The following is a 6000-nucleotide window of genomic DNA, read 5'->3' as shown; positions in this document are numbered from 1 at the left end:
TTAACAGGCGCACAATGCGAAATATGGGTACTTTAGTGGAACTTTAAAAGTCTACTAAATGTTATTTTTTATAATCTTTTTATAATCTTTGATCTAAAAAAAATGTGTTCAGCTAGGTGAAAGGTACCACCTACGGGGCTATATCAAAGAGTCAACCTATCTTTAATTTTTTTGGTGGAAAAGTTTTATAGCTGCAGAAAACTTCAAGAGGCAAATTGAGGGTAGTTTCATCAAAACAATGTAGACCCTCAAAAATGGACCCATGTTGACGAATTTTAGTGAAGAAATTTTGTGACCACTGAAAATTCCCGAAAATCGGGAGGTACAGTTACATGGAGGGATATACCAAAACATGGACCTATATTGACGATTATTTTTGAATAGACAAAATTTTAGCTAAAATTCTCAAAATACCGATCATTACACCCAGTTCGGTTAAAAATTGCAGCTAAAATTCTCAAAATACCAAAATTGGCAGGTACCGTTATATGGGGGCTATACCAAAACATGGACCTATGCTGACGATGTTTGGTGGAGATATTTCATGACAACTGGGAACCTCAAATGGCAAATTACAGCTAGTTCGGTTAAAAAATGTATCTAAAATTCTCAAAATACCGAAAATCGGGAGGTACCGTTATATGGGGGCTATACCAAAACATGGACCTATGTTGACGATGTTTCATGGAGATGTTTCATGACCACTGAGAACTTCAAATGTCAAGTGGCAGATAGTTCGGTTAAAAATTGTGGCTAAAATTCTCAAAATACCGAAAATCGGGAGGTACCGTTATATGGGGACTATACCAAAACATGGATCTATGCCCATATCCTCTGGGATATAAGTTTGTTGATCACTAGGAACCCAAAAATGCCAAAGAACGTCAAAATACCTCAAATCCGGAGGTACCGTTATATGGGGGCTATACCAAAGAGTGGACCGATATAGCCCATCTTCGAACTTGACCTGCCTATGGAAAAAAGACCCTCGGGTGCAAAATTTCAGCACTCTATCTCAATTATTTTATCCTGATCAAGAATATATATACTTTATAGGGTCGCAAATGATTAGTTCGATGTGTTACAAACGGAATGACAAACTTAATATACCCTCCATACTATGCACGCAGAGAAAAAAATATGTTTGATCCAACAATATTCCAAGAGCAAAATATGTATTGTTAACATATTGTTGGATTCCTCATGTAGTATTGTGAATCCAAAAATAGTTTGTGTCAACTGAACAATATTTCTCTCTTTTTTTCGAAAATTTGTTTCTCTTCTCTCGCTATTCGATGCCGTGTTGAAAAAACAATTTTGGTGAGTTGTGGTGTGTTTGTATGACATGCTGCCTTTACCTTTGTTTTTGTGTGTATGTACTTGTGAGACTCTTGTTTTTATTTGTTTCTGTTTTGTTTCATTCTTCTTTCCTTTTCATGTTTGTTATGGTGTTTAATTATTCCTTATGTTGTGGTGGGTTCTTGTGGCTTTTTGTTTGTCTTTGTTGTTCATCAAGGATTGCAATATTATACGCGACATTTATATCCAAGTTATGCGAAAAGTGTATATGAGAAGTATATGCACTAAAATCAAAAATTTCTGGGCTGGTTTTCTGGGCTGACAATACTTTTTGTAAACAAAATTAGATTATGATAGTTCCTACAATCGGTATTGTTAACGATTTTAACAATATTGCGGAAATTCGAAAGTTGTTTTTGTTTTCTATGTTTGGAACAAAAGATGGTATTTTTGGATTTGGATTACAATGTTTGAACAAAACAAATACATTTTTGGAACCAAAACATATATTTTTGTTCCAACAAAAGCGAAAAATATTTTTTCTCTGCGTGTGGTGGAGGGTATAAAAAATGGTCGAATTTGAGCAGTTTTCGCAGGACATCGTAAGACAACATCAGATGCTTTAAGGTGATACACTCATTTGCAGAACCTTGTAATAAGATAAACACATCCTCAATCAAAACGTTCAAATTGTGAAATGTATGTGATATCAATATTTAAAAATATTTTTTTTTATTTTCATTTGTTAATGTTTGGAGGAAAGCAATAAATATTCTATAAATTGTTTTATTAGAACATTTTCTATTCAAAGAATACAAATTTTCACGAAAACTAAAATCTGTTGACAATAATTACCATACACTTCTAAATATCTCAAATGGGGACCCCTCATATTGGAGCTATGGAAAAACGAGAACCTACGTTGCCAATATTTCTATTTCGCAAAGCCTACGAAAAACAAAAAATGCCAAAATACAAACAAATAAGTTGGTAAATGTGTTTGGAACCTTTAGAATATGTCATATTGGTCGGTACCGCTCAATGGGGACTATACCAAAACGCGAACAGATATTGACAATATTTCGTACAGATGTTTTCCATCCACTGAAACCCCAATGTACCAATTTACAGTAAAATCGGTTGAAGAATGAACCTAATACGTAAAAACGGTCGCCACCGATATGTGGGGACTATAGGAAATCACGGTTCTATGTGGCCCATATTTATCCACATACGACCCACAAATATAAGAAACATTTTTTGGAAAATGTTAGTATCCTACGTCCTTTACATTAAAAGTTATGAGTAAAGTTCCACTAATGTACCCATATTTCGCACTGTGCGGTGCCGAGAAAATTCTGGACAAAAGTTTTGTTACTTCAACGACGACTAAATACCAAATTTCAGTCATTTCGATGAACAATGTGGTAAAAACATTCAAAATATCGCAAAATCGGAAGATACCGTTTTATGGGAGCTATATGAAAACGTGGGCCTATATCAACAAATTTCTGGTAGAAAAAAAATCAAAAGAGAAGTAAGTGCAAAAACCAGACTTGCATACCAAAAGAAGTATTCAAGTCACATTCAAGCTTCAGAAATGCGGTATCTAAGAAGCGTCGCCAATAAAACCAACAGAAACAGAATAAGAAACGAAACAATAAGAAGCGGTTTGGATGTCAAGCCACTGAATGACCGAATTGAGGAACAACAAGTGAAAAACATTAAGTTCGGCCGAACCGAACTTTTTATACCCTACACCATAAATATTCTGAACTAAAATGGAATTGTTCGACCACGTGTACCCCAAATGCTTAAATTAGGTCCAAAAATTTATCTAAAAATTTGTTTAACCTTTATATGGGGGTACACCAAAACATGGGCCTATGTGGACAATTTTTGGTGGAGGAGTTTCAAGAACCACTGAGGACCCCAAGTGTAAAATTACAATTGGTTCGGTTAAAAGTTGTAGCTAAAATCTTCCGTTATATGGGGGCTATACCAAAACATAGACCTACGATTTTTGTGGAGGAGTTTCGTGAAACTAAAAATCCCAAGTGTCAAATTACAGCTAGATCGGTCAAAAAAATTAGACAAAATCTCTAAACTTTAAAGCTCTAGGTGTACAGGATGAAGTCAAGAAATTTGATTTGTCTGGAAAAATGTCAGAAGAAAAGGATAGATAATAAAAGTATTTTCAAAATAAAAACGAACGAGCAAAATAAACTTATGCGTGCGAAACTTAAGGTGTGCAGGAATCACAAAGATGTTTCAACTTTTTTTATCAGAGAGAGTAACACTAGACTGATAATGCACGAAAATTATTCTGCCTCATGTAGGTTCTGGATGATGCAGGCGCCTTAATTTCCATTGACGGTATGGTTCAAAACATTCTCCATTAAAAGTACACTCAGGTACTTGAGCAAATTCGAAAGAACATACCTTCATGTACCTCCACGCGAGCTTCAGGTGGATAAGATCTTCCTTCAAGATCCTGTAGCTGTTCAAGCTAAAGCCTCTTAAGAAGCTGCGCCGACGAGAAAACATGTGGAGAAAAGGAAATGTATTCCAAGGCCGAACCCAAATCAGAGAGGAACGAAGAAGACTAAAGAACCTACTTCTAAACCGAACGAAATCAAGTGATCTCCTTCACTGGAGTCTTTTTCTGTAGTGCGATTTTGTAACTTGTTAACGACAATTATCGATAACTGGACATTTTTATTTGCTTATAATTTCGATAATTAACGGAATTTTTCGGTAAGTTACCGACCAAAATAAAGTTGTCGCTAACCCCTTCCGATTCCGTAAGTGTTGTCAACTTTTACTTCATAAATTTGTGTTTTAATTTTATCGATTTTTTTCGTTAGCGGTAAAAATAGTTACAGAAACCCACGACATGTCTGGTCTTCTCCCCAGATCCTGTAGCTGCTCAAGCCAAAGCCTCTAAAGAAGTTACGGCGACGAGAAAACAAGTGGAGAATACGAAACATATTCCGAATCATAACCCAAATCAGAATGGCATGAAGAAGGCTAAAGAACCTGCCCCTAAACCGACCAAAGGAGTGGATGTTGACGAAGGGATCTGTTTCTAAGACCGACTTGAAAGGCAAGAGTAAAACAAAGAGACAATCTATTGTAGGAACTTCCACAGGCTGAAAAGCCAAAAACAGAAAACAAACCCAGATCCGCAGCAAATAACTGTGAAACGTGATCGCTACCCCGAAGGATCTCGGTCTTCAGCCAAGAAGACGATGATTTATCAGTTAGTTAACCCATCGCCATCTTTGCATCCGCTCAAAGGGCAAATATGCAAAGCTCATGGAAAAGAGCACACAAAGCCTTCTGCTGCCCCAACTGTCTTAGTTTTTGCGAAGGTAAATCAGGGCGATCGGCAGCGCCTTCCTTCATAAGGGCGTCAAGGTCATTAACTGCCATAACAAGAAATCGCCAGATTTCCTTGCTCAGGTTGTCAATGGCCTTGGGGAGCTTTGGGAAGAGGTCAATCTTAGTGCGGTCTCCATATCTGAGATACCTTCCAAGAAAGTGTTACCAGCATGACCCTACCTACCGTGGATAGGATACGGAAATGCTGGAGCACGAGAATCCCTTGTAAAGAGAATGGAGACATGGGCATCAACGTTCCTGTTGATCTGGCTGGGAAAGATTATTTGAAGAGGTGTTAGGGAAATTTTAATTTCTGATTAGGATGAATTCGGTTTGGTCAGAATTTACTAAATATGGTTCAATAAGTGGAGGGAAACGGCAGGTACATCATTACAAAGGCGGATCGGGTAAGTTGAGGACTCTTGCGAAAGTTCTGAGATAGTTTTTTAGTTTACTTAGCTATTGTTTTTGTTTTAATCTGTCTCTCTCATTTATTTTGAATATTCAGTTATGCTTCTACATTGTGACGTCATTTATTGTAACTCCTTCTACTCCCACTTATTTATTACCTCTGCCCATTTGTTGTATACATTCATCCGTCTTTTTGTATGTGCGTATGTGTATTTACAAAACAACTAGCACGTCGCGTGATCATTGTGGCACATAGAGGATGCTAGAAGAGTTGCTCGTTTAATTTGGTACATATCGTATGGGGCAATAAAACAACGTCTGCACGGGATTAGGTTAAACCCAAATTCCGTAACAATATATTTTAGGAAGCCCGTTCTAATGCCCAAATATTCAGCTACTAGTTATTTTGGATGTAGCATAGCTTATAATACTAAATCTGACGCCTCTTACATGTGCGGTTAAGTCGCCTTTGTAAACATGTAACACAACAAAAGGATTTTTGCAAAGATTTTTTCAAGCTTCGAACTTTATTCTTTGCAGTCATATGGCGCTACGATAATCCTAAATTGATTGCACTTTTATTTTCAGGATCAAATAGGCCCCACCACCGTCTATTTTGCTCTTTCAACATAAAACCAAATCCATGCTCCTTTATCAATGAAGAAGGACGGACGGATACCCCACAAGTGAATGAAAGTAAAACCCAAAATGTAATTAATTAAATAATCTCTCGTTCTTTGTATAACAATTCTAGTTGTGAGATAATATCACAAGAAAAAAAACTATATCAACTGTCCAGACTAAATAAGCCAACAGACAAACAAAAGGAAATGAAAAACAGAAGGAAACAGGACAATTAGGTAGGCACTTGATATTTACAAAACATTAACGGAAGCGCCAAGAGAA

This window comes from Musca autumnalis, unplaced genomic scaffold, assembly GCF_047663935.1.
Source record: "Musca autumnalis isolate F117 unplaced genomic scaffold, ASM4766393v1 scaffold_1, whole genome shotgun sequence".
Classification (NCBI taxonomy): domain Eukaryota; kingdom Metazoa; phylum Arthropoda; class Insecta; order Diptera; family Muscidae; genus Musca; species Musca autumnalis.
This window is presented reverse-complemented; position numbering follows the sequence as displayed.